This window comes from Terrapene carolina, unplaced genomic scaffold (genome assembly GCF_002925995.2).
Source record: "Terrapene carolina triunguis isolate 2854851 unplaced genomic scaffold, T_m_triunguis-2.0 Scaffold58, whole genome shotgun sequence".
Lineage (NCBI taxonomy): Eukaryota > Metazoa > Chordata > Testudines > Emydidae > Terrapene > Terrapene triunguis.
Genome location: NW_020664409.1, coordinates 99151080 through 99159079, shown reverse-complemented (window position 1 = coordinate 99159079; position 8000 = coordinate 99151080).

Genomic DNA, 8000 nt, shown 5'->3' with positions numbered 1-8000 from the left:
AAATTAGATGGCAAACATCGTCCTATAAACATTGTCCCTTGCTTTTCATAAACACATAAAAGCAGACAAGTTCTCAATGTAATTTTCAGTATTTAATTAACAAATTTCACTCTTCTTTCCTCACCAAATCTAGGTTTGCCAGCATATACAGATCACTTATCTGGAGCCATTTTTCTTTTGCTCGTGAGAAACTATCAGAATTTTCAGAGCTTTCTCCCAATAACACAAAATCATTTTATTTGGACTGTACTTGGATCCTTTCACAGTTTGCTAGGAAGCCAGGCTTTACACTAGTCTTTTTTGCACCCAATCCTGCAAGCAGAACCATGCAGGCAGACCCCTGTGCCCACATGGAACCCCTTGATGCCAGTGGGGCTTTGCATAGGCACAGAGGTCACCCAAGCTTTGTAACTTGCAGGATTTGGGGTCTTGGAGACTAAGATAGTGGAAAAAAATGTCTAGCAAGCCCTACAAATTCATCTTTTGTTGATGTCTAAACCGTTTTCACTAATGTTGCTGCTCTGGCCATAGAACATGCATTACAGCCTTGAAATAACCTGTTGTCAAACTGTTTAAAAGCTGAGAATGGTTCTGGATAGTGGTGAATTGGACAATATACTTAAAACTCTTCAGGCCTTCATTGTCTCATCCCTGCCACAGCCTTTTGGCCTTTATTTCTATTCTGGGTTCTTTCCCAGTGATTTTGAAGACAGAAAAATGAGTGTTAGAAACACAAGAAAAGAGAGAAGGGAAATTAATTGTGCCAGAATAGTGCTTCCTGTTAGAGACCAGAAGTCTCTTCAGAAAAGTCAGGAGTCAGAGGGTTGGAAGAGCAGCTGGATACGCCAGAATCATATGGTTAACGTAACATATAAAGAGTCCATGACCTTTATTTTTAAAGCATTGAACCTTATTTTTCTGATATTGGATTTAAGAGACAATGCTAAACATTAATCCCCTTGAATGACCTGTGATCACTGTTCTGTGACTACGCTATTTCATAACTAGTTTGTTATACCTACCAAGTATTCCAGTTTAGCTAACACAGTGTAAAATTTCATCTTCCCGTGCTATAAAATGATGAAAATGTGATCGCGTAGTATTATCTACAAAATCTTTCTGCCATCGCTGCTTCTGGTCTGCTTATCCCCCATTGTGCTAAAACTGGCACCAGTGGTGCCACAGTTGCTAAATATGAGCAGTAATGCTGCCTGTGGAAAGGCCAACTCCACAGGTGGGATGCGAACAGGCTGGCAAGCATAGTAGAAGTATCTGTAAACTTTTGTAAAAATTAATTTTAAAAAATTGAAGGTTCTAATGAAGGAAAAAATGAAATGATAAATCACAGTTCAGCTGCCTGTATTTTTATAGTTACTCACCTTTATGGCCATTCTCAAACAGGATACACTTGCGTTTGTGAGAATGAATCCTTGGAGATGTGGGGAAATGAAGGAAAGCATAGTGACAATTATTTAAAATGAACATGCCAACCTTTCAAGGGGTAAATATCATTCTGGTTGTATTTTAAATGTAAGACTCAGCACCAAAAACTCAAGCCGGGGAAACAGCCATGTTATCTATTTTGGATATTAAAATACTGTTGCTGAGTATGTTAAATATTTCCCTGATAAAAATAGACCAGGTGAGAAACTAACAGTCCAGTATTTATAGTTTAAATAAAGACACCAAGATGTACTTCAGGCAGAGAATCCTGAAATAAAGGAAAATTGCTTCACATAATAATAATAATTAATAATAAATACAATTATAGTAAATAATAAAAAATTGAGAGGCACCACACAACTCCATATTTTTCTTGTAGTACAGATGATAAACTTGAATAATTCTGTGAATATTACATAATTCAGCTTCTTTATTCATTTTAACTCTAGAGTGACAGATGACTGTGTGGTATTTATATATATATATATTGTTACTTATGATATGCTAGTTATAATGGGTCCTCTTTTTAAATGTACTTTTTATCTCAATGAGGAGAAAATTCTCTATTTTTAAAATAATTCCTAGGAATTCATCATGAAAATAGAATCAAACTTTTTATTGCCTTGCTGGAATGAAACACTGGGTCACAGTTAATCAAGGCTGATGAAAGAGTAAAGCCAACATTTTGTAACATGGGTGCCTAAATCCATATTTAGGCTCCTAAGTAAAAGTAGATTGACTTTTGAAGTGCTGAGCATCTGCAGCTTCTATTAATAGGAGAATCAGGCTCAGGATATTTTAAACAGTATTTCTAGTGAAGTACAAACACTTGTTGACTGCTGGTTAGTGTGACATTTGTGTACTATGAGATGGCTACTGTAATCTAAAGTCTCTACCTTCAGTAATTGAGCTCTTGTTCAATTTTAATGTATTACATTAATTAAAATACAAATCCAATGAGGAATTTTCAAGATGCACATGTAACAATAAACTTATCACCTTTTGCTATTATAATCCATGTTCACCATGCCCTGATCTTTTGTTTGGTCATTCCTTGCTGTGTAAAATCAAATTTCAGGCCCAATCCTGCAAACACTTGACACCAGACATATTACTTATTCTAGTGAGGAAGCTGGGTTCTCAACGGTAGCAAGCATTATGCCCAGCAGTGTTTGTAGGAGCCCTTAGATTGTAAGCTCTTTGGAGCAGGGACACATCTGTTATTATCCATCTGTGGAGCACCCTATACACCTTTGGAACTATACTAACAATAAGTAGCCCTCAGAACTGAAGGGTGTGGTAAAAAAGAGTACCAGTACATAAAATAGGTACAGACTTTGGGCCCAGTTCTATGGGATCTGGCCCTTCACTTGTCCTACACCTTTATTTTATAATATGCTTATATATTAGAATGTAAATCGAGAACAATTATTACTTGTGGGCAGGTATTAATAAAGAATCTTGCTAAGAATTGCACACATTTGTCACCTCAGTGTGCTTGTTATATCTTGTTGTTTAGATTGTAAGCTTTCTGGGGCAGGGAATGTTATTCATTCTGTGTTTGGACAGCAGCTAGCACACGAGAACCTAATTTGCTTGAGGCCTTTAGGAGCTACCACAATAGAAATGTTTAATAGTAATTAAAAGTCTTATAGAGATTTGATGAAAAGAGAGAGATGCATATCATAAATTGGCATAAACCAGCAGATGGCCACCACCTAAGGTTCTGACCCATAGTGTTTGAACAACTGAGAATTGCAGAGCCACATCAAATGCTATAGGACTCCATCTTGCAGTTCTTACTCAGATGAACAGTCTCATAATGGAACCCAGTATACAGTATATTCAAAATATTTCTAATGAAGAGTAACATTAATGGTATAAAGCTTATTTTGTCATGCTGCAGTAGACACTTTATGTTGCATTGTATCATTTGTTTTAAAAAATAAACTTTTAATATATTAAAATGATATTGTGAATTTATTCAGTTAATATACGGCTGTCATGAGCAACCGTGACCATATCGCTGTATAACCCCATCTGCTTTCTTCTGTTTGTCATGCTGCTCATTGTGTCATGTCTGACATCTAGATTTTAGGAGCAAGGATTATGTTGTTCTAAGTCTTGTGTGCAGGTTCTAGCACATTTTAGGGTGTAACAAAATAATAAGCAACAAAAGGGATTTATGTAAATATTGAAAACTGCCTGTGTATGAAAAGACAAATATCTGCACAAACATTGCATGAATATATACAATATTTGTTTTACAAATTACATTAAGCTATTTTATTATATTACACTAATGTCTAAGAGCCGCGACCAAAATCAGGGCCCTATTGTGCTAGGCACTTTACATATACATAGGTACAGAAAGTCCCTATGCTGAAGGATTTACTATCTAAATAAGGTTCTAGCCACTGGCAGCATTTTCCCCACTGTGCTGTCTAGGCTTGCTCTGAGCAGGGTTAGATGACACAGTGGTAAAAATGCCAGAGTCCTGTCTACACAAGCACTCCCACCAGGAGAGTTGCACCAGTGGGGTAACAGTAGGAAACTTTGAGGGGGAAAAAGTGTAGTGTAAAGACAGCCTTAATGAAAAGGAGGGAGAACTTCTGTAATTTCACTTACCTAGAAGATGCACCTCTCTCTCAGAAGTTTTCGACCCTGATTCCCTCTGTATTGATCCTGGTGACTGAATTATCCTGTGGTCTGAAATAGTGTCAGGGCATCTGTCCCACCATCTCTGCTACTGTCTCTCACTCTCACAGCATGACCTCTGGAACTCCATTAGCAAGCCGCCTTTTATATCCCCTGCATGCCAAGCAAAATTCTGTCTCTAGTTACGTCTCCCATTTCATAGGCTGATATGCACCTGGTACCTGGGTGAGCCCTAGAGTCCACCAAGGTCATGAGAAACATAGACAGCTGAACTCAGAGCGCCTCCTGCAGGAGAAGAATGCCTTGCTGGCTCTAAGACTATCCACAGGAAATAATTGTACTGAGAATTTGTGTGAGGTTTACTATTGTCCATGGGTGGAATCCTGGCCCAACTGAAGTCAAAGGGATTTTTGCCATTGTCTTCAACGGGACCAAAGTTTCACTTCATGGTTGATTTAATTCCTGCACTTCTGTTCATTCACACCAATTAGCCACTCATCACCTAAGAAGCAAAATTTGACATCTAATTTTTGCCTAATCTGGAACATCAACATGGGCATTGAGCAAGCCTTATGCTTTTAGGCATAAATCTCCTTCAGGGAAATCAGGAAGGAAATGTGTCCTTTCCTGCATTGTAAATTAGCCAGATTTGTTGTGGATTTTCTTTTTCTTTCTTCTGAAGCATCAGGTAGAATGCCTGCAGAAAGTTGGATACTGGCCCGGATGAACCAGTGATCTGGTCTGGTGAGATAATTTAGAAGATTCTGTATAAAATTTACATTCTCCACAACGTAGTCAAAAACATTTTAAACATGCCGTGCTTAATCTTCTCTTTCTGATTGGTGTGGAATAGCCATCAAAGAGAAGAGAGAGAACCCTATTGCTTGGGAGACTGAAACAAGACTGGACAAAATCCTATTAATTAGTATTATTTATTTTATTATGTGAGCACCAAAAGGCCCTGTTGTGCTAGGTCCCATGCAAACAGACACACATTGAGTCCCTGCCCCAAAGAGCTTACAATCAAACTTGAAACAAAATGCAACAAGTGGGTATGACAAACAATAGGAGACAAAGAAAGAAACAAAGTATAGGAAACAATCTTGCGCAGGCAGGGCATGGTCTAGGCTCTTGCTATCTCTATGGTTCTGTAAAGTGCACCTTGAACCACCAGATGGTGCCATATAACTATATATTTCTTTGTCCTTTATGTGGCTTTATTAGTTGTGGGCCAGATAGACAAGGAGAACCAAGGAAGTTAAACTATTGACTGCCATCCTCCTTATATCTCATTAGCTGTGCAAAAACATAGAACATTTAAATCAGTGACCCCTTTTTTCCACCTGTGTGGTTATATAAATAAAATGTAAAATTAGAAAGCTGCATAGCTGCCAATTTTTGTGCGGCTCCATGTTTGGCATGATATACAAATGATTTAGTGAGTGAATTTGCATATCTGCAAATAAGTTGCCTATAATTTTACTGCAGTTTACAAAAGCTGTGTGGATTTGTTGCTAGTGGAAGGTATTGACCTGGCCACACGGAAATCCTCAGTTTACAAGGTAGCAATAGGGCAGGTTTCCCACATACACTGCTCTGCCAGCATGTCTCAAGAAACAGGGGCAGTTCAGTCTACACAGTTGATAAAGATCTTGGCTTCTGTGGTGAATTTGCCAATAATACAAAGGTTGGTGATTATTTTGCAATGTAGAGAGTCAGATACTATGGTGATGAGTGCAGGATAAGTACAGAATAGGAGCTGAAACTGAGACCCATAAACATATCTCATTTAGGGGCCACCAAACATCTATTAGATGGCAACAATTTTTACTACCTAGTGAGTTGGACTAGATTCAAACTGGTGAAAGGCTCTGTAGCTCTTTAGCAATATCTTGCGGTATCCACCCCAAGTAAATGCTAATGTGTGCTTCAAAAATGTGTGTTTTCTTGAAAGATACATTTATTAAATCAAGTTCTGACATTTTTGGAAATTACACAGGCAGTGTTTTCTACTCTCTGAACACACAAGCAAAATCTCCATCCACTGTTCTCAGTCGTCTATAAACACACACTACAATCAATTGCCCCACCATGTACTTAAAAAGGACAGTTTTCATGAATCAAAACACAAACAATAAAGATACGACAATCAAATAAATATTAATGCAACATCCAAATTCACTACTGAACACAAGATTTTGCAATTTAAAATCATTTCAACAATTACAATTATTCCAGGGGCCTCAAAAAACCTGAGGTGTCCTATATTTATATATAGTTTTTTGTACTTTTAAAATATATCTAAATAAAAAAACGTTAAAGTTGCAAAATAAAGAACTCAGAAGACAGTAAATGCCAGAATTATGGTTACCCAGGCAACCTTAATACTACACCCTTGTACAGATAAAAAAGGATGCAATCTTCAATTACATGAACACATACTATTTTTCCCCATACGAGTGGTTAGTAAGGTGTGAACCCAGAACATTGAAATCTACAGCACAGACCTTTACCAGGGTGGTTGCAGAATTAGGATGTTATTTTGTGTATGGACCAATTTCTGAAAGAGGACATATGACCCAATTTGTCAGTGGGTCACAGAGCAATGTTGCATATCAAAATTCTTGGCTCTAAGAGTAGTGTGTGGTCTAGTAGATAGAATAGTGGTTGTCATGATTTCAGGGTAACTACACCTGTATTACCCCCTCCGTGGTCCATTCCAGGAGTGTCCAACCATGTCTCTGCTCTCCGCTGTCACTGGTCTCTGGACAGGGACCCTTGCCCCACCTGCTTCTGAGTTGAGGTTTTAAGGCTACACAGCATCCTTGCCTAACACTGTGATATCCCTAGCAAGCCACTCTTGGATTACATTGTGGGTTACATAGATCCATAGAGTTAGGCACTTCTTAAAGGTAATGTGGCTAAGTGGATAACTTTTGGCATTGTCATTTGAGGCCATGGTCCTAGTCCCAGTACTTCTTGAAGTGACCTTATGCAATCTTTTACTTCCTATCTTTCCAAAATGGTGAAATGAAAGTGGTTTGCCTTCTGGGTAGCAGGGTGAGGCCCTGCTTGATTGTAAGTGTTGTCATCTGCATAGAAAAATAAACACCAATGAGAAGAAACTTGAATTTACAGTCTCCTGGGCCCTATCTCACAGCCCCTTCCTTTAAACCAAAAGATATTGGGTGGGATGGGTTTGTCTCCAATGAATGAGATTTTTCCTGAGATGTGACAGAATTAATGTGGTCGTTTAAAGCTTGACTGTCACTCAAGATGCATGATAGCAAAACTGGGTGAGACAATATCCTTTATTAGACCAACTTCAATTGGTGGAAGAGACAGAAAGAAGCTTTGAAACTACACAGAGCTCTTCTTCAGGTCTGGGAAAGGTACTCACAGTGTCACAGGGAAATACAAGGTGGAACAGAGTGTTAAGCATAGGTGGTAATATATTTGCAAGGGACCATTCAAAATAAAGTGGGCTATTAACATTACTGCAGTCATAGGTCAAAGGTGGGCGAGTGGGTTACAGATTGTGATAAAGAGACATAAAACCAGGATCCCTATGGAGTCCATGATTTTTAGCATCTCGGAAAGTTATGAATTTGAGCTCCCAGGCTCACGTGTTGAAGGTGGTGTGTTCGTGTCCCTTGGGGACGAGGACTCAGAGGTCGGATATGGAGTGAGCCTGTGGTGATGTATGACCTCTGACAGTCCTGGCTGAGGTGCGGTGTGGTGCAGACCCTGGATTTTCAAATAATTTCCCTTAATGATTTTAGAAAGAAAATAAACGCATATAAACCCCCCAATTGCCTAAGCCTGGAGAGTCTCCAGGGAGCACAGGGGCCCGGCAGTCAAGGCTGGGGGGATTGGGCAGGGGCGCGGAGAGTTGGAGC